The sequence below is a fragment of the Heterocephalus glaber genome, unplaced genomic scaffold (genome assembly GCF_053883595.1).
Source record: "Heterocephalus glaber isolate CG9 unplaced genomic scaffold, H.glaber_assembly_v1.0 deba00001452, whole genome shotgun sequence".
In the NCBI taxonomy this organism is placed as follows: Eukaryota; Metazoa; Chordata; class Mammalia; order Rodentia; family Bathyergidae; genus Heterocephalus; species Heterocephalus glaber.
Genome location: NW_028258302.1, coordinates 25,500,494 through 25,522,388, shown reverse-complemented (window position 1 = coordinate 25,522,388; position 21,895 = coordinate 25,500,494). Strand labels below are relative to the sequence as shown.

The window sequence follows — 21,895 nt, the reverse complement described above, 5'->3', positions numbered from 1 at the left end:
CTTAGAGTGTGAGGGAAATTATGTTAAATGATCACAAATTTTTTTAAAAGTTTCATTTTAAAGAAAAACAACAGACAGTATTTTGCAAAAACAATCAGCTCCTTTTCTGTTGGCCAGTGTACTGACAGATTAGAAACCAGGAAGAAAAGGGCACATGGAGATTTTTGTGTGGGTTCGTTTTTAATTAAGACCTGAATCATGATGCTTTTAGAATGGAATGAAAAGTGACACTGGCTCCGAGATATTTTTGATCAATTTTGCAATATCCTGGCTGCCAGTGGGGATGTAAGAGCGGGAAGGTGCAGAGGGAGGAATTCCTTTGTATTCCGTTGACAGACACTAACTCCAGCCCAAGTCAGGAAATCTTACTATGTCCAACTTCCCACCTCCAGAGAGGAGGCCGATTCTATGTGCCCCTCCTATCTAGTAGAAAATTTTATGACTCTTGTTCTTAGATTCTTTCCCCAAAACACTCTCCCCCCTGGCCAATTCTAGAGACTGTATCCCTTCCTTTTACATGATGCAAACACATGAAAATCTGGTTTTATACATGATGTTAAAGGAGATACTGATGATTTGCTTTATACTAGGATTCTTATAGGGTTTCTTCAATAATAAACTCATATAATGAATTAAAAAATGACACCTGGCATTTAGAAATTAAATGTAGACTCAGCTTTTTAGGAACATGTCTGTTTTATAAAAACACACACACACACACAATATATATATATATACACCTGTATCTAGCAACCTGTACTTGGGAAGATTTTCTTATATATAAATTTTCTGTATTTACTTTAAGGCTATTTTAGCAGATTATTTTTTAGTAGATACAGGAAATCACAGATACTTTCACTGTTCTTGTGTCTTCTTTTCTTTTAAGAACATTAGGTGTGCAGCACTGCACCTGTCATACTCCTTGGCTCTGGCTCCATATCATCACTGGTCCACACATGGTCCTCTCTGGTGCTACTGAGATCCCTTTGCCTTCCATTCTCTCCCGACTGAATAGAAATATAGTGTCCCCCATCCATAGTTTTGTTTTCTGTGGTTTTAGTTACTTATGACCAAGAATATTCCATTAAATAGAAAATTTCAGGAATACTTGATTTCTAAGTTGTTCCAGAGTTCATGTTTGGCAATTCCAAGTGTAAGGTGCCAAGTAGACATCCAAAGTGTGGCGGTGGGAGCAGGCAGGTGGATATGCAAGTCTGGACTTCAAGGTAGGAATCATCAGTGAATAATCAGTGCTTAAAGCCATGAGACTAGACGAGGTCATCAAAGCTGTGAGTGTGAGTGAATAAGTGGCCTTCCCCTGGGACACATTCCCTCTTCCAGGAACATTGTTGCTCTAGTGTTGCATGGCTTACTTTCACCCTTCATTCAGATATGTGCCTAATTGTTAGCTCTTGACAGAGTTGTTCTTGGAGTTTATTATCTAGAAATCAGCTCCTCTCTGTTCCATCTCACTTCACTCTGGATTTAGCTTTGCTTCTACACTTATTCCTGACTTGATAATATATGTGTGTTTTCTTATTTACCCACTCTCTCTTCCATTTCAAGGCAAGATCGTGCTAATGGGGACTGAGTGGCTTTTGTACACTGCTTTACTTAGCACTGTGTGAGTCTGAAACATAACATGGCCAATAAACATTTGTCAAGTTAATGAATTAGCAAATCCTCAGGTAATCTCCAAACTCACCTTAGCCAACGATCTCAACTTTTCACTCCTGCTTATTAAACCTGACTAATAGTAGTCAAATATTTTATTTTTTCCAAAATATATAATTTTTAAACTTACTTTCCTAATCCCTCCCCAGGAGCACATGAAAATAAAGGAATTGCCTAAACACAACAAAGGCAAAGTGCTTAAATTTGGACCCTTGAGGGATGGAGGAGAGTGGACTTACTAACTTATTTCTTGAGTGTAGAGTACACACATATCAAGTCCAGGCCCTCTGCTAAGCACCAGGAATGCAGATTTAAGTAAGATCCAAGTCCTCTCCCCAAGAACCTATGAGTGGGAATGAGTCACAGAAAACACAGATACTGTGTTAGGTTGACTCGGGTTGGAAAAGCTTAATAAGTCAAAGAGAAAATTTAAAGTATCTTGGGGTTGAGGATTTAGCTCAGTGGTTCTGGCACCTGCCTCTCAAACACAAGGTCCAAAGTTTGATCCCCAGTACCAATAAATAAATAAATACATACATACATACATACATAAATAAAGTATCTGTAGACTAGGCGTCATTTTGATGTATTTTTATTGTAAATCTTTTAACAAATTCATGTTTCTAATTTAAGTCTTCTCAGAGTATACGTTAACATTTGTCAAAAAGGTAATGTCTAGTGTTAGAAGTAATGAAATAGACAAAGTCTAGATTTGGAATGACAATGCTCTTCAGAAAAATCATTCCTATAATGCTTTATGTTTGACACCAATTCATGATGACAATTTGAATTGGAGAGACTTAGGCTATGTGATTGTCACTGTTCGCTTTTCATGTTCAAATGGTGTCATTGAGTTACCCAGAGTATAGTACTGTAGGATTTATTTAATCACAATGATTATACCATTGATCACCAAATTCCTTCTTGATGGACAAGTTTGGAGAAATATGTGACATGCTCCTGTATGCCTTAGTGTTGCCATTTTTTAAATATTCCCATTTATCCTAACAACTGAGTATCAGTATCTGCTGATGTTCTGAGGCCACAGTTTAGTAGTATTGTATCAGAAGGGACCTTTAGTATCTTATTTTAACTAATATTTCAGTGACTTTCACTTGTCTCTTCTTTGCCAATATTTCCTTCAAAAAGTGAAGAAAACTGCTATGGGGATGGTGCTTTGGCTTCATAAAAGTGTTATTATCTCTCCCTTTCAGGTAAGAAAACTGAAGATTATAGAGTTCATCAAGGCCAGACAAATAATCAGTGGCAGGGTTTGATTTGAACCTAGTCCTGATGGGCACCACTTCTGTGTCTATCATATCATCTTGGCTCCTTCAATAGAAAGTATAGACTTCCAGAACTGGAGATGAATGAACAAGGACAAGTAGGCCAAGCTTCCTGTCACTAAAGAGATATCTATCCAACTTATACATGAAAATGTCGTCAGATTTCTTTTTGTCTTATGAAAGCATACTATGCATCTCCTTTTTTCTTACTATATCAATAACATTCAAATGTATGAATATCTTGAAATATTTTGGTATTACAAAAGAAACTTTGAATCTCCTCAATTCTTTTCCCAAATAGAGCAAGGAGATAGTAAAACCAAAACTTATGAATATTGCCAACAAATCAAATTAACAAACCTTGATTTGGGGGAAAAAACCTAAAACCGCAACAAGCACCCTTGCATACCAGTATAACAAATGATCTAACAAATACAAGAATCCCAAATTTCCAATATATACTCACTAACTTGAAAGGCATAGTGCGAAACTGAAGGCATAGTGTCCTCCACTAGCAAGTGAATGAAAAGTGTGCAGAGTATGGTCTAAAGGAGCAAAGGCCATCTGAGTTCCTTGAACTCTTGAGACTTCCTTCCAGCACAGTTATGCACAACTGCTGCAAGCAGACCACTAAGCAATACAAAAGACATAGAGAAAGTTCAGATGAAAGTGAAAGACAAGTACAGAGATCAGAGAGGCCAGAGAACAAGTTTCCCTATGTTTTGAAAACTGCATAAAAAGAGAACAGGATGCTACAAAGCCTAAAGGTAGAAAAGTTGGTAAAAGTATCTTGAACTATACTCCTATCAAAAGCTAATTTTGCCAAAACAGGAACAACAGGAAATAATTTCTCTTGTTGCTGAGACAAAATACCAGACACCGAAACTTAAAATGAGAAAGGTTTATTTAGCTCACAGTTTGTAGGGGTTTCAGTTTATAATTGGCTGGCTCCAAGGCAGGGTGGCATGGCAGAGGGGCAACAGTTCATGGTAGGAAGAAGATAGCAAAGCAAGCAAGAGACAAGACAAGTCTCTTTCTGTTCCTTATATTGTATCCAGTCTACTGGAATTAAGGTGGTGCCAAACCAATCAGTGGACTGGTGTAGTAATCACCCACCTTTAATCCTAGCACCCTTAATCCTAGCATTGGAACATGAATCAGACACTCTGGATTCAGCTACCCCTGAAAAAGCCCAGCCTATGACTGCATGAGGCTTTGGAGGGACATCTAGTCTTAAGCCATAACACTATTGTAACAACATGAGGTGAGACCCTTAAGAGGCTCTGTATTCATGGGTGGAACTGATTTCCTTATAGAGGGGTTCAATTACTCTTTCTCTCTTTATTCTTTCATCATATGATGATTTCTGCCATGTTCTGATGCAGCAAGAAGGCCTTTACTGGTAAATTCTTCTTGAGCTTCCTGGCCTTCATAATTGCAAGTCAACATGTTTCTGTTCATTATAAATTACCTAGTCTCTGACATTCTGATATAGTAGCACAAAATGGACTAAAATAAAAGTATAATGCTGTACAGTTATTATTTAAAAATAAAGAGTAACATAGTCCCATAGACAATAGAATAATGCTAGAAAAATAAACCAGCCTACCTTCAAATAAAAACTATAATATAGCTAACAAATGTTAAGAAAATCAAACAAGATGTAAAAATAAACACAACTCAAAAATTAATAAAACTCATAAATAAAGTTATATTACCCAGGAAAGATTAAAGATAAAAAAGAATAATTTTTTAAAATTTTAGACAAAATATTCGAGAGATGGAGATGAAAACAACACTGAGATTCCACCTCACCCCAGAAAGAATGGCTGCTATCAAGAAATCAACCAATAACAAATGCTGGCGGGGGTGTGGAGACAAAGGAACCCTTCTCCATTGTTGGTGGGAATGCAGACTGGTGCAACTACTGTGGAAGTCAGGATGGAGATACCTCAAAGAACGAGGGCTGGAGGTCCCATTGACCCAGCTATTCCCCTGCTGGGTATCTTCCCAAAAGAACTAAAAGAATCAAACCACATCGGTGTATGTGCACCCATATTCATAGCAGCACAGTTTGTAATAGCTAAAGCTTGGAAGCAGCCCAAGTGCCCATCAACTGGAAACTGGATAAAGAAAATGTAGTTTTTTTATAAAATGGAGTATTACTCAGCCATAAAGAATGAAAAGCTAGAGTCATTTATAGCTAAATGGATGCATATCGAGGCCACACTCTTAAGTGAAATAGGACACACATGTGTAAATGCTGAATAGCTTCTCTAGTGTGAGAAACTGACAGTGTAAACAAGTGTTAAAATGATTAAAATGAATAATTGATAATTTGAAATAGGAAAAAAGGTCCAAAGACGAAGGAGCGAAGGGAGGGGAAGGGGAAAGGAAAAGAGGGAAAGGAAAAACTATGAGAAAAGAAATAAAAAAATGGAAAGGAAATCTATGTAAATAAGGAAGAGTGGAGGGGGTGAAGGGTGCACAGGTAAAGGAGAAAAAAATAAGAACCAAGATATATCATGCACAGATACAAACACCCAATGATAAATGTAAACAAATTGTATACCTGAAATGTACCAATAAAATGTACCAATAAAAAAAAATTTAGACAAAGGACAAATTAGAAGATAAACAAGATCCAACATACATATAATAAAGGGCTCTCAAAGAACATAATCAAAACAAGGGAATGGAAGTACTAAAACCCTAATTAAAGTTTTTAAAAGAAGTTTTTGAAATTGTACATTCAAAGTGCACACCACCTACCTGAGAAAATTCACTCATAATAATCAACATTAGTAAAAATTTAAAATTATTGAATTTTCAAGAAAAACAAAATTTTAGGCAATAACACCAAATAAGTTATAAGAGAAAAAAATAAGCTGCCATCAGGCTTCCCTGCAACTGTGCCTTATGTCACAAAGACATGGAATAGCATATAAGATATTGAGGAAAGAAATGTAAGCTAAGAGTTTTATATCTAGCTAAATTAACTTTCATTTGAAAGGCTCCAGAAAACAGTGAAGGCAAACTCAATGACTTGGAGAGTATTTTTCCCATAAGGATTTTTCAAGCAAATTCCAGTCAATGAAAATAATTAGAAATCCACTGACATATGGTTTAATAATAAGCACTAAAATACCCTTTCTGGGTATTAATGTCAAGTAGAAGAGATCAAGTAGAAACCCTGTGATATTGAATTAAAATTCAAAGTGTCTCCTACCTCACTAATTCCTACACCTGTATACTGACAGGGTTTCAAAACACTAAGCAAGCCAGTAGCCATGATGTCACTAGGACCCAGATTGTGACCTTGAAATACTATTTTCCACTTAGATAAAACAGAGATTCTTGGAAAAGTGGAAAATGCTAGGTTTAGACAGAATACGTACAAAATGAACCTGGGATACTATTCCCTAACAGCAAGGAAGCTAGCAGACTTAGGGGCCTATCAAAAGTACACAAGAACTAGCTTGAAGATATTCCAACTGCTCAAGTTTAGACAATATATATTCAATAAGGATAATATTGTTAGTGGATCAAAACTCAGTGATTATGCTAATTCATGAATTCATAAAGACTTTTTAAAAAAGTAATTTATTGTGCTTTTCACATTATCAAAGTTATCCTTTGATAACTGAATAGAAGATGAGTAAATGTTTTTCTTTATAGAAATATTTAATATAAGTTAAGAAACAATGATTGAATTTAAATATTATTATTTTGTTGCCTGTTATGGCTTGTATTTACATGTCCACCCAAAGCCTCATGGGATGAGGTGGGGGTTTCTTTTTCAGAGGTGGCTGAATCTAGACTGTGGGATGCTGGGATTAAGAGTGTGTGATTACTAAACCAATTACACTTGAGTCATTGGTCTGGCATCGCCCTAATCCCAGAAGTCAGGATAAGATAAAGGGGCAGAAAGACATGGTTAAGGTCCTTTGTTTCTTTTGCTACCTTCAGTCTGCCATGAACTGTTGCCCCTCTGCCATGTAATCCTGCCTTGGAGCCAGCCAATAATGGACTGCAAACTGTAAACCAAGTAAACTTTTAACCCTTTAATTTTGGGTCTTGAGTATTTCGTCTCAGCAACAAGAGACAAGTAACACATAGCCCTAATGAATTAATAGATCTAGGTATTGCTCATCATTTTCTGGTAACATAAAGAGAGAGATGGAAAGACAGACAGACACAACCATACATCATGTGGCTCTGATAGAAGAACACAACACCATACATGTATCTATCTTGCCCAAAATTTAACCTGGTGATCAATCTAGAGAGGAGATACAACCAGCAAAATCCAGACAGTGGATACTTCATAGGACAACTTTTTTTCTTCAGCAAATAAGTTATTTGAAAATATGTGGAGGGACACAGAGACATGTAAAAGTAAACCATTTAGGGATGTATAGTCAAATTATGAAGTCATAAAAGGAATTTTAGAAGTGATTACCATGAAAGTGAGTACATTGTTTGCTTTTCAAAGTATTTTTTATTACTATAGGTATATAGAGGGCTTATGAGTTGCCTGGAAATTTTTAATTTCTTGACCATAGTTACAAAGTGTAAGAATTAATTTTATAAATTTTTACATATCTGGCATATGTTATGACGAAGTTTTTAAAAAATTAACACAACTGATTTTTAAATTCATTTCCCCCAAAATTTTCAGTTTTCATGTAACCTACAAAACATACCATATTGAACAACTTATAAATAAATAGGTTTTGATTTGTTCATTCCACAAACATTTCTTGCACAACTGACTAATTGGTCAGGCATCGGTGAAGCACTGAACCCAAATTAAGGCACTTTTACTACAAAGTAAAAGGTGGTAGGTGCTCTGTGGACAAAGTATTATAAAAGTACAGAAGAACAGGAACCTATTTGTGGTTGGGAGATTAGCAAAAACCTATCAAGGAAATAAAATTTCAGTTGAATCTTCTAAGATACACCCTTTCTTTAAAACTCATACATCCATATTGAAAGAATATTTAGAACCCATTGCCTCAATAGTTATACACTCTTAACCCCTGTATTCCAGTTTCCATCACTCAACACAACTGAAACCAGTTGTTTGAAGGTCATTGGTCATCTGCTCATCATTTTTGCCCTCTAACTCAGCAAAATTTCCCATCGTTGAGTATTGCCTTCTTCCAGAAACTCTTTCTTCCTTTTCTTTGTAGCCATCAGAGTACCCTGGCCTGCCTCCCACCTTCCAATTGTCTCTTTAACATCATTTGATGGTTCTATTCACTTCTGTGGTCATGCTTTCTGCACCTCCCTCCCCATCTCTCTCTCTGTCTCTCTCAATTCCCTTCCCATAATTTTGTCTGCCATCTCATATTGGTAACAGCAAAACACCTATCATCAGACTCTTGCCCTTTGGGAACCCCAGATGTGAATTTCTGACTCACTGACCATCATTTCTTTCTGGATATCCATCTGTCGCCACAAAATTAACATGCTGAAATTAAACCCATTTGCTTTCCAAAACCAGGTTCTCCTCCTGATCTTGCCAATTCAATTAAGAGCTTCTTACCCATCCTTGTACTAACTTGGCACATCTTTAGCTGCCCTGTGGATATGTTTGTTTTCCCAAACTTGAGAAGCTTCCATTTCTGTGTGAAGATGACTTTTTGTGCCCTTTAGGACATTCCTGTGTATAAGGCTTTCAATGGACTTGATCCAAAGCAGTAGATGATTCCCTGCAGTGGCTGTGTTGGAAAGGGCCAAACTCATCTCAGGTGGGTGGCACCACATCTGCATCTTATTCGGTGCTGGCATTGTCTGGGTGCAGACCAATTCTAGTCCCTTCATGTTACTAGCTTTGGTGAATATCAGAATGAATGTTGTCATCAACTCTATCAAACTAGCTTAGCAAGAAGGAAATCCAAATGCTTTTTATGTGGAGGTGGGGGGCTACCTAGCAGTTAGCCACACTAGACCTCCGGGCCTTGTTCCAAAATATACTTGTCAGGTTATGTTTTCCCAATGAGGAAACAGCCTTAATTTACATTGATTTTTAAGGGAAATAAAAGATTTATTACAGGCGTAGCATCTGTTGTTTATGCCTAGAGGTAAATGTTTAGGTAGGAGCAGCTTCATCCATTCATCCATCTGTTTGTTCATTCAACAACCATTACTGAAAACTGACTTTGGTGTAGGATACTGGTCAATCAGATGAGTAATGTGGTTCCTGCCTCCAAGGAGCTAATTGTCTAGGTCATGGTTACAGGACTTCTATCTTCTTGCATAATGTTTATTGGCCCCAAGGATTTCATTGCTCATTCATTCATTCACTCATTCATCCATTCACTTCCTTTACAGTCTCTTCCTGTCTCATACCATTAGCTGCCATCCCTTTGAAGATGATTTTCAATGTTTCAGACTCACTGCTTGACCTTCACAGCCACAGTCAAAAGACAAGTATTGAGTTCCAAACATAATACAGGCACTGTGTTAAAGGTTGAGTAGTAAACAAATGCCCTGTGGGTCTTCTGCTAATATTGCACACATCTTCACACATAAACCCCTCTAAGGGTTTATGTTCTAAAAATCACAATGATTGTGATCATGATCAGTGTAACTTGTTTGAGTTTTCTTTTTCCTTCTGCATCAGTAAGTTGCACCAAGAAGGAAAATAATAAATTGCATAAAAATGCTGCTTAAAAAGAGGAGCTCAGAGTGCTGTTTCCATGGAAAAATCACCACAGAACTTGCCACCCAGGATCTTTCTCTGGCTAAGCACAGTCCTGATATCGGTCAACAACATTACAACAGTGTTGTAAACAATACAGCTACACAAATGAGGCAGTAATCAACTTCCACTGAATGCCATATAATTTCTCTACCTTTAAACATCTGCAGAAAAGGGGGCAGGGTGGGAAGAAGATGGCAGACATTTTTTATGTGCAATAGATAATCAAGAGCAGTTTTAAAAAAATACCTCTTAAATATATGCCCATGTCCCCTTAACTCTGTCACAATAAAATATCTCATTTTAGCTGATGTATGACAAGGAAGCAATCACTGTTAATCAGAATGACACATTTCCATTTACTTTATGAAAGAGAAGGTAGATGAAGGTCATGAATAAGAAAACAAAGCAGCTTCTGATTCGTGATATTTTGGGTTTCTTTTAAAGTTCATTTCCATAGGAAGTTCATAATCCATCGTTTCCTTCTCTGGGCATCATTCATCCAAATTGCCAGAAGTCCTTGTCAGTGAAGGTGGAAATATTTTGTCTTCTCTCCTGGGTAGAGAAATAGGTTAATTTGTTTTGGGTTCTTTGACAAATTTGGGTCTTAAAAATATAAAATCTCAGGGCTGGGATTTAGCTCAGTGGTTCCGCCGCCTGCCCCACAACCACAAGGTCCCAAGTTCAATCCCCGGTACAAAATATATGTATACATATATATGACATATATATATATAAAATAAACCTCAGAAGTTCAGGCTTCAGATATCTCTTTAAAGGGTACCAATTCCATCCTCTGGGCAATAGGATTGTACTTGGGAGATTAATGTTTCAGCTGGTCACAGACACGCCCACTGGAAAATGGGAAGGAAAAGAGCCAGAATCTTAGTGCTTTATTATAGCAGAAATCAAGAGCCTGTTTCCACTCCCTCCCCCACCTGATTATGAGACACTCAACTATCTAAATCACTAGCAATACCTAGGTGCTGGTGAGAACTTAGCCTTTCTTGAATACCTCCTTCCCTATGGCTGCATAGGTTCCTACTTTTGGTGTGTGGGTGGAGTGCGGCAGTAGCTGTAAATCATAGCCTAGCTTTGGGGCTTTTTGATCTGAATTAGGCCCATAAAATTTGTGAAGTCTTCCAAACATCAGTATGATACTCCACTGAGCTAGGGAATATTATCAGTGGGTGGTTACAGTGTCCATCTCAAAAACTATAAATATAATTTGTGAAATAAAGAAACATTAAAACATCTAATACAGATCTCGGGAGACATGTAAGGTTATTCGCTCTTAAATCCAAAGATGGAACTCTTCCGCTGATAGATTTGGTCTTAAGTCTACAAAGGCTATGATGCCTCAGCTTTTTGAATATGCAAATATCATGATGCCTAGGTATTCCAGGAAAGTTTTATGACTTAGTATTCAGCTTGTCCATAGCCTTTTATATTTTTGTCACCACCATCATCATTATTCAAACTGAGAAATTTAAAATAAAGAATTATTAAGCTATGGTGGGACAGCAACTATTAAAACATAAAGAGAACTCTACAGGAGATTCTAGTACCCATCGAAGGACTACCATAAAAGGTGGGCCCCTCCCCAAGACTCAGATTCACAGTTCTTTAGAACAGATGTAGCTGCAGCCATTGAAAGCTGGAGAAATTCTCTGGGTTCCCAAAGACAGAGCTGGTCCACAGTCCTAGGATAAACACAAAACAACCTTCTGGGACACAGAACACCTGCTATCTTATAATTTTGTGAAAACAAATATGGCAGATTGGAATGGTTGCTTAGCAGCAGCATATTCTTTTGAATATGCTTCCTTTCCTAAGCTTTGCAAAAATCAAACTATAGCAGACTTTTTCCTGGCGCTGTAAGCCCAGCGCCAATGGCCTGAGGAACTTATGTGCTGGCTATTTTGGGTCTGCGTAAAGCCAAACTCTATGAGCCCTGTGATCAGCAAGCCACTTGAGAGAGACAGATCCCACTTGACACTGAACACTTGTCCACGAGGGTTACTTCCTGCTCTTGATTTCCTTCATGTGGGAAAACTCCATCATCTATCATTGTAATTTTATTTTTATGGATTCCTTTCTCTAGTGTTCTTTGTGTTTCTCTTCCCCCCCGCTTCTCTCTCTCTCTCCCTACCTCCCTACTTCTAAGGGATAAACAAAAAGTTTGAATGTTCTCCCAAATTTCTATTATTTTTCCAAATATGAGGCCAAATTTGACAGGAAACCCTGCTTAAATTACTGTTAAACTTCCTTGAACTGATTTTTAGATAATACAAAAAAACTTGACCACAAAACTGGCTCCAAAGGAAAAATTCTGGCTTAGTTAATAGTTGCACATGACGGAAATAGCATAGATTTGGCTTGAGGGAAAAAAGTGGGGAGATTTATCAAGTATCTAATGGGACATGAGGGGAAAGGGTCTCCCTCTGGCCTTGGTCAGGCACCAGAGCCAAGAATTCGCAAACATCAGGCCCTTCCTTTGTCTCTTCATTATGATTCTTCCAAACTGGCTTATTCCGTGGAGAGAAGAGGTTTCTGTCCCAGTCTCTGTATTTGCATTTTTTGAAAACTCAAATGACCAGTACACATTGCACCAAAATCATGTTGGCCTCTTAGTACCAATTTGACATTCACTGAACAAAGAGTCTTGCTGGTCCAACTTGGTCATTTTTCCACCCTGAGTCTGAACTGCTGGGCCCAGAGGGGCAGATCATATTTATCACAGGTAAGACAGGCGGGATCTCATATTGGTAGGTAAAAGAGACGGTCAATGTGAACTGGAAAGACACTAGAAAGCAGCTTCAGCAGATACTGAGGGGTACCACATGTCCTTTAGTTTGTGATGGTCAGAGCACAGGGTGCCGACTAACTTTGTAAAATAAGAGCTGTAACTGTATTTTTTAGAAAGGCTGACTTCAAAAAGAATATGCAATCAATGATGATCTAGTCTGAGAAATGTGACATTAGGCAATTTTGTTGTTGTAGGAAGAGCACACTCACACAGACCTAGGTGGTGCAGATCAGTCATTCCATGTGGCAGTTATGATATATAATTGTATGTGCCACACTTTTATATAACTGGCAGTGCTGCGGGTTTGTTTACACCAACATCACCACAAACACTTGAGGAATATATTGTGCTATGATGTCTCTAGGCAATAGAAATATTTAGCTCTGTTAAAATCTCATGGGACCACCATTATGCCTATGGTCTGTTGTTGACCAACACACTGTTTTCTGAAACATGAATATACTTCTGTCAAAGAGAGATTTTTAATGACTCCAGAGATGAACAGCTCTCAAAAATGAATTTTCACAGTCCAACTCCCCAACTGTTAATGATTTTAATGTGGAAGTCAAAGGCATGTTAATGTAGTACCTAGGATGCCCATAGTTAGCTCAGACTGAGTAAGGATTGAAGGAGCAGAGCATATTCAAGGGTGAATAGAAGCCTGTAAGAGTTGGGGAAAAGAACATGCCAAAGCAAAGAATGAAGAACTAGATATGCTAAGAGCAACCAAAAGAAATATTATTTGGGCCTTTGTTGATCACATCAGAGCAAGAAGACAAGAAAAGGAAGAGGATAGCTGCTTCTTGGATCAGAGTAATGCCAACAGATTCCAGAGAAAAAGGATTTGCTTAATCTTGTAGAGATCCCATTTTCTCTGTTAAGGAGGATAAGGACTTTGTGATGGCTTAGATCTCCAAAGCCCCACATGTTTGGAAGTGATCACAGGGCACTATATTGGTCAGTGGATCCATACATTGATGAGTTTAATAGTCAATGTGCTGCTGCTAGGAGACGAGGCCCAAAGGGTATATTTTTGTCCCTGGCTCCTCTTCTCTCTTTGCTTCCTGGCCGCCATAGTACCTTTCCTTTTACCATGCACCTCGTCATCCCATTCCTGCCTTGGAGCCAACTGACTATGGACTAAAACCATGAGTCAAAATAAACTTCTCATTTTTTAAATTGTGGGTGTTGAGTATTTTATCCCAACAATGAGAAAGTTAAGAAAAGGCAAGAACCTAGGAGGAGGGCATTATAGGGATGGCAGAAAAAATCTGGAGAATAAAAGGAGTAGAAACCAAGGAAAGCTATATGTCAGGAGAGCCAGAAATGCTCTCCAGATTGGGGGTGGGGGGTGCCTAGTACAATTGTTTCAATTGACTGAGCCCCACTTTTCCTTTTTATAACAAATATTTTGCATTTCATTACTTTAAAATGAACTGTGTATATAATGTAGGAATACTGGGAAAGTAATTGATCTTAAACTGAAAGTAAGATGTAGTTTAAGACACAGATATTCAGGCAGAAGAAGTACAGAAGTGTCCACACAAGTATAACTGGATGTTGAATCCAGTTCAAACACAGATAACTTCGGACACAGACTGTGAGATCGTCTTGTACTGCAACATTATTTTCCAAAATGACCAAAATGACGGGTCCTCCAGTTATTGTTTGCTGTGCCAGACACCAAGACTCAGAGGCCCCAAATGACCATCTCATGATAGCATGGATCCTGTGGGTTAGGAGTACAGAAAGAATACAGTGAGGAGGGCTCTTCTCTGCTCTGTGATGTCTGAGGCCACCAATGGGATGACTGGTGGCTGGTCCTGGAGCAGCTGAAGCTGAAGAACCCACTCCCAAGATGGCACTCCTTCACTCCCTTGCCTGGGTCCTGGGCCAGCATGATAGACCAGACTGCCTCTGAGTGGCCATCCAGCATGGTGATCTCAGAGTGTTCAGACTTTTTCCATGGCAGCTAGACCTCCAAGAAAAAGTGTCTCAGCATGACCTTTTAAGACTCAGCTTCAAAAATTACTTAGCATCCTTTTTGACATGCTCTCAGTCAAAGCAGTCATATGGGGTGGGAGTTAGAGGGGTCCTACCTCTTGAATGCAAGAATGTCCCAAGAATGCCTATCCATGTGTGTTAAACCATTTCAGTGATGGGCTCTTAGCACATTTTAAACAAAAACAATGGTCTTTATTTGATTTACACAGATTTACCTGCCTAGAACATTCAGTGGATGTTTGTACCCTGTAAACAATATGTTATGCACACGTGTTAACATAGAGTTAAAGCCTAGACTTCACCTTTATGCACTTTGTCCAGCAGGACTTTGAGAGTCATGTGGGACACACTGTGTGTATAACACTTCTGCACATTGCAGGATGCTTAGCTTCCTGGGCCTGTGCCCACTAACTGTGAGTGTCCCCCACTCTTGTCATTTATCACTCTTTCTTGACTTCTCTACTGACTCAGTCCACTGCTTATAGACCAAAATGGTATCCTCTACCTTGAACTTACTAGCCTCTCTGCTTGCTTCTCATACTCAGTTGGGTCCTGATGATTATAATGGTGATGGTGATGACAATGATATTGATCTGGGTGACAATGGGGATACTGGTACTGGTGGTGATATTGATATTGGTGGTAGTGATGTTGATCTTGAAGATGAGGATCGTAGAGATGACAACGACAGCAGCAGCTAACAGTGTTAGGTATTTTCCTTTGGCCAGGGATGACCTTACATTACACATCATTTCACTGCCTGTTGACAGCACTTGTAAGGCAAGTGTCATTGTCTTTGTTTCTTAGGTGAAGAAACCAAAGAATGAGAAAGCTTAAAAAACTTTTATCAGGTCATAAAGTTAGAAACTGGGGAACTAAGAGGTTCATTTTTTTCTTCCAGGCATCTGGACAGCTTTGGGTAGCATTGCAACTTCACCTAATCCATTTGGGTGGAGGAGAATGAGGCAGAATCCTGCAGGTAATTGGGAACAGACCTCTCAGAAGAGGGCAGTGGGTGAGCAGGCAGTATGATTAGCATCTCTGGCATGCTGGACATGAGGAAACTGAAGTTCAAAACGATGTGGAAATAGTAAAAGAGCAATCACCTGCTTTTCTAGACCAAGTAAATTATCTCCCAGACTTTAAGGGAGGATGGCCTAATCCTTACCTGCAAGTTTTGAGAATCCTGTGGAATCAAGAAAATGTATTTCTGATATTAAATAAAAAGAAAATGGCACCTATAATCTTCAGCTTGAGGTAAAACTCTAGATCATTATATAAAAAAGGCCAGCCAACACTGCCCTACATATGGCTCCCTAGCCTAAGAGATGTCTGCATTGTTATTTCCACGCCACAGTGGCTCAGACATCTCTGCCTTGAGCACCCTCATTTGTCTGGATTTCCAGATCCAAACTCTATATTTTCCACCAGACTCACAGAACCATACAATTACACACCAGTGGGAGAGCTTTGAACATCTGTGATCCAAAGGAAGGAAATTCAAAGCCTTAGAAATATTTTATGCACCCATATATCTATCAATGAGTTGCTTTCATTTAGCAAGAATATAGTTTATAAGCTTTATGTTGTGTGATCTTTAAAAATGGGAAAAATAAAATTGTACCTTGAACTGTAAAACAAGCAAGAAAGAAAAATAGCTAGCCATTCCTTAATTCATTTTCAGCCAACTAAATTTCTGTCTTCTTAGATTTTTTTCCATTTAGTTTATTGGTACATTTTAGGTATATGTCTTCTTAGATTTTTAAAAAATGAAATCAAACAAATTTATAATAGAAATGCTTTTTTGGCACATAATATATCCTGCTTTAACGTTGCTTATCTGGATTACAAAAGTATGTTTATTAAGGCCTTTGAGTGCTTCTTGGAAATATAACAACATTTTTAGAAAGAAGCATTATTAGGGTGGTGTTCTCTGAATTTGAAAAGTCTGACTATGACATATTTCAAACCCACATAACATATTTTATATAAAAATATGGTCATATTGATAGGGGAAATCCAAAAGATGAACAGATGTTAAGAAAATTCATACTCCTGTTTGCCTTTGGACCATTAATCCTATAGCACACAACATCTCTTTTGTCTTATGGCTTTTTAAATAGTAATTTCACAGCAAACAGGAATATCTTGTTCATGTAAGAGTCCTCTAATAGTGTCCTTAGCCTCACATCAGCAGTTGTTTGGACCCTTTCACAGCCCAAATTCCGGGAGGGGAGTCAACCATTCCAACCTCAGTGTCTGGGATTTCTTGCCCTGAGAAACCTGCTGTCATTATTTTAAAATTATCCTCATAAAAGAAGATGTTCTGAGAGTCTGAGCCTCTCTTTCTCCAAGGAGCCACTGTTTCTCCTGAGTGCAGAAAAATCCTGCTGCCCAAATAGTGCCCCAGCCTGCCTCCCCCGGTGTTTGGAGACAACCTCTGCAGAGAAAGTGTCCCCTAACCTCGCTCAGACTCGAGGCTTCCTCTAGCTGCACATTACCAGCAGAGCCTTCCACAGCGATAGCAGGGTCCACCTCTATGCTGTCTGGGACAGCAGCCTTCCTGAGACTGCTGGCATGACCCGAGAAGTGCCTCTTTCATTTTCATTTTGGCTAGAGGTGAATTTACTGAGAGTGTACTTCTAGAGCTCCCAGAAGGGTTTAAGGGGGAGAACCATGCAAACCAAAAGAGAAAAAATCCCAAAGGTGAATGTAATCAGAGTTCTGCCTCAGTTGAATAAAACTTCGAAGTTATTTGGAAAGCTGTGTTTTACAGAAAATTAGTAGCCCTGGAAATTAATCCTACTGTGCATTGTATGTAATCCGAGAGCAAGGCAAGGTGTGATGGAAGTGGTTTAACAAATTATTTCATTTTTTTACTTGATTTAACATTCATAGCCTGTTTCTGTTTGCAGATAAAAATATGAATTAGAAAGATTAAAGACTACAGCTTGTTCTGGGCAGAGGGAGGATTTGAACTTGGATCTGAGACTCGTGGCTGTGAATAGTATTTCACATTCTGACATTCTAATGAGATTTAGAAGGTTCTGTTGATGGAATGGAATATGATTTCTTACTAAAAATTCTATTTCCTTGTGAGACTTCCTTATAAGATTATACCTTTGCCATGGAAGGAGACCCACAGATACTGAATTTCGAAGTTTATAAATTGTCTACTGTTTCTCTTGATGGCTACATTTTTGCAGTAAGAAGGTTATAAAAATGACTCATGGCCTCATGATATGCCAGAAAACATTGTGTTTGCATTAATGTGTAGTCACAGAAAAGTCCTATTTAGTGTTGAGATCACCAGGGAAGGCCTCAGAGGCCTGAGGTGTCTGGGAGGCCTTAAGCAGCCTCATATGGTTTACTTCATCCTGGGCCCTGTTTTTTACCCTTAAAAATGCTGTAATAGAAGCTTCCACTTCATGAATCCCTTTCTGAGAATCAGCAAATGAACGTAACTGAAGTATTTACCATGGTGCCTATTTTACTTACTATATGTAAGTGTTTAACAAAAATCAGCCATCATTGTCATTATAGCAGTTCCCTCCTATCCATGGGAGATATATTAATTTCAAGACATAGATACCTGAAGCCATGGGTAGTACTAAACTCTGCGTGTACTATGGGTTTTTTCTGTACATGCATGCCTAGGATAAAGTTGCATTTATAACCTAGGCACAGTAAGAAATTAACAACAATAATAAAATAGATCAATTATAACAATGCACTATTATTAGAGTTACTGAAAAACACGAATTATTTCAGAAATTTTTTATTTAATATTTTAGATGGTGGCTGACCTTATGTAATGGAAGCCATGGAAGACAAAACCACAGATGAGGGGCAACAATAGTATTACTCTATGGACACTTTGGCTCACAAGGTTTATGGTTTGTTTCTTACCTGATTCTTAACTGTAGGGAAAACAATTAATGACAGTGAAACCATATAGATCAAAGATAATGAGATGACAGTGGTCAAAAGGCTTTTCCTCTCTTCTGAGATGCAGATGCATATGCACCTGTGTTTCTGGTTTGTACATAATGGAGAAACTCTGTGAATTTGCTGTCTTCCCATCCCCTTTTGATTGGTGAAGAATAGAAAGCAGGGGAGGTTCTCTCTGAAGCATGGCCCAGAGTCTTACTATTCTGTATTCATCTCTGGGCTTCCAGGTCCGTGTTGCCACCATAATAACACATAAAGGAGGTGAGATGTAGATTAGAGAAAGCTTAGCAAAGAATCAAACAACTGGGGGTGGGTCCCAGCTCTTGAATGATCTGCTCATAGATTAACTCATAGATTACTGAAGCCCTCGGTTGATCCTTCTGTGAGAAGAAGAATTTAAAGTCCTGAGATTCTCCAACACAACTTGGTGATAACACTGGTTTTTGGTGTCCAGTGCACCAATCGTGACTCAGAAAATACCATACTTTATGAACAGCCATGTAATCACACCTGGGTGAGTAGGAGCAAGATAAGTGTCTTATCAGCTGCATCTCCAAATCTCACCAGTTTAGTACGGTGTACTCACTCATGTAGAGTTTAAACAAATGCTCCAGATCAGCAGATATCATTCCTCCAAGAGGTGATGTAGAGATCCAGCTCTTTTTGCCTTGTGACCATACAATCTTAAATACTCATTCCAAGGCCTCCAGCCTAGGGAAAGGGTCTGGAGGACCCTTGGGAAGGGTTTTCTGTGGCCCAGTCTGGTGTGGCACACAGTACCTCTACTCTCATTTCATTAGTAGAACTCAGGTCACAAGCTCATCACTGTGAAGGGGCTGAGGATGTGGCCCAGCTGGGTGCCCAGGAGGAAGAGGAGACACGTGGTGAGCATGCAGTGCTTTTGCACATCTTCCCAGAAGTACCGGGTGATCGCTGCTACTATCCACCTGGGTGGCTCCTACTATAGTCAAGAGGAAAGACATCAAATTTCCGGTAGGAAGTGCGTGCACGTGTGCGTGCGTGCGTGCGTGTGTGTGTGTGTGTGTGTGTCTGTCTGTCTGTCTGTCTGTCTGAGAGGGAGTAGGAAGGCAACACTTTCTGAAATAGTGAAAATAGTTGGTGACTCATTTTCTCACCCCATAGGTTTTGGCCTCTTGCCAAAGCACTTGGTCATTCCATCTCTGTTACCTAGACCGGAGCCAGACCTAACCCACTCTGACTGATTCTTAAGGATCCGGAGCAGATGTCTTGAGCCCCTTCTAGGGGCCAGCAGGCTCCTTTTCATGTTTGATTTTCTAACATTCCTGCTTCCTCTTTTTAGTCAGCTACTCCACAGAAGATACAGGGCTGAGACACTCTGGTCTCTTCACTGCTGAATGAATGAAAGCTTTTCTCTCTAGCTCATAGGAAAATTGTATGAGACAACAGATCTCTGCCAGATCTTATTTCTTGTTGCTTTATTTTTCTCCTTCTTATGATTACCATCTTATTCTCAATATATCTAATTTTAAGAAAATGATAAACATTTAAACTTTAAAAAAAAAGAACCGCCCTTCAGTGGCAGTAGCCTGACCCTGAAGTTGCTACTCACCCATGGCAAGCCTGTGTGGACCTTCCTCTTGAGCCAGGCAGGGTCGGAGTCCCAGTGCCAGTCAGGGGCCCCAGGTGGTAGCATTGGCCAAGCTGCTGAGCAAGAGGGAATGGAGCTATGGGATACCTTGTTCTTGCTGCACAATGAGAATGAAGATTTAAGGAAACTTTGAGAGAATGAACTGATTTTGAATAAAAAAGAAATAGCTCAGCAGAAGCAGCAGATTATCTTACTTTTATTTTCCTAAGAAGATACGGATGGACAGTGGCTTGATCCTGAGACTGGCCTGGGACATGCATCTGCCAGCCTGGTGATTCCATTCTGTATGCATATGACATTTGAAGGAGATGTGCAAAGGGTACAAAGAGTGTTCAAGACAGAAACAAGGGCACACCCAGATTAGCTCCCTGGTGGTAGCAGTATTCCCCTAGCCCACTGAGATGACTCTTGCAATTAATCCTGGACATTTGAAAGTTGGTAGGCAGCCAGTGGATCTGAGGACAGTGAGTCACCACTGACAGCACTGTCTTGATAGTTTATCTTCCAACAGGTGTTTCCGAGTGCCAACAAGAGAGATCTCAACCAAAAAAGGAAGACAGTAGTATGCAGAACTATAGAGGGTGCATCTAGAAGAAGATTCAAGGAAATAATAAATGCTAGAAAGATTCAAACTGGAAATAAAGGAAGGTCAGAGAAAATGATAAAATTTCATTTCCTTTTTTAAAATTAATTGTATTGGTACATTTTATTGGTACACTTTAGGTATACAATTCATTTACATTTATCATTGGGTGTTTGTACCTGTACATGATATATCTTGGTTCTTAGTTTTTTCCCCTTTACCTGTGCACCCTTCACCCCCTCCACCCTTCCCTATTTACATAGATTTCATTTCCATTTCTTAATTTCTTTTCTCATAGATTTTCCTTTCCCTCTTTTCCTTTCCCCTTCCCCTCCCTTCACTCCTTCGTCTTTGGACCTTTTTTCCTATCTTAAATGATCAATTATTCATTTTAATCATTTTAAGTCTTGTTTACACTATCAGTTTCTCACACTAGTGAAACTATTCAGTATTTACACATGTGTCCTATTTATTTCACTTAAGAGTATGGCCTCGATATGCATCCATTTAGCTATAAATGACTCTAGTTTTTCATTCTTTATGGCTGAGTAGTACTCCATTTTATAAAAAAAACCCACATTCTCTTTATCCAGTTTCCAGTTGATGGGCACTTGGGCTGTTTCCAAGCTTTAGCTATTACAAAACTGTGCTGCTATGAACATGGGTGCACATGTATCACTGTGGTATGATTCTTTTAATTCTTTTGGGAAGATACTCACCAGGGGAATAGCTGGGTCAAATGGGACCTCTAGTCCTAGTTCTTTGAGGTATCTCCATACTGACTTCCACAGTGGTTGCACCAGTCTACACTCCCACCAGCAATGGAGAAGGGCTCCTTTCTCCCCACAACCCCGCCAGCATTTGTTATTGGTTGATTTCTTGATAGCAGCCATTCTTTGTGGGGTGAGGTGGAATCTCAGTGTTGTTTTCATCTGCATCTGTCAAATGACCAGTGATGTTGAACATTTTTTCATATGTTTATTTTGCTGCTTTTACTTCCTTGTCTGAGAAATGTCTGTTCATTTCAGATGCCCATTTGTGAATAGGGTCTTTGAATTTTGGGGGTCTGATTTTTTTCAATTCTTTATATATTCTAGATAGTAGTCCTTTGTCTGAGGTACAGCTGCTAAAATTTTTTTCCCATATGGTAGGTTGTCTGTTAGCTCTCTTGGTGGTTTCTTTTGCAGTGCAGAAACTTTTTAATAAGATGAGATCCCAGTTGTTGATTCTTTCTGCTAGTTCCCGTGAT

General features: G+C 38.9%; 1 protein-coding gene and 1 pseudogene across 1 annotated transcript in view; both read left to right on the top strand.

The window, feature by feature from the left end:
* The window catches only part of Kazn (kazrin, periplakin interacting protein), a 1,072,553-nt gene that overhangs the window by 322,610 nt on the left and 728,048 nt on the right, over positions 1-21,895 (top strand). The gene's annotated exons all lie outside the window — the stretch shown is intronic.
* On the top strand, positions 754-20,805 carry LOC147827289 (peptide chain release factor 1-like, mitochondrial pseudogene; annotated as a pseudogene).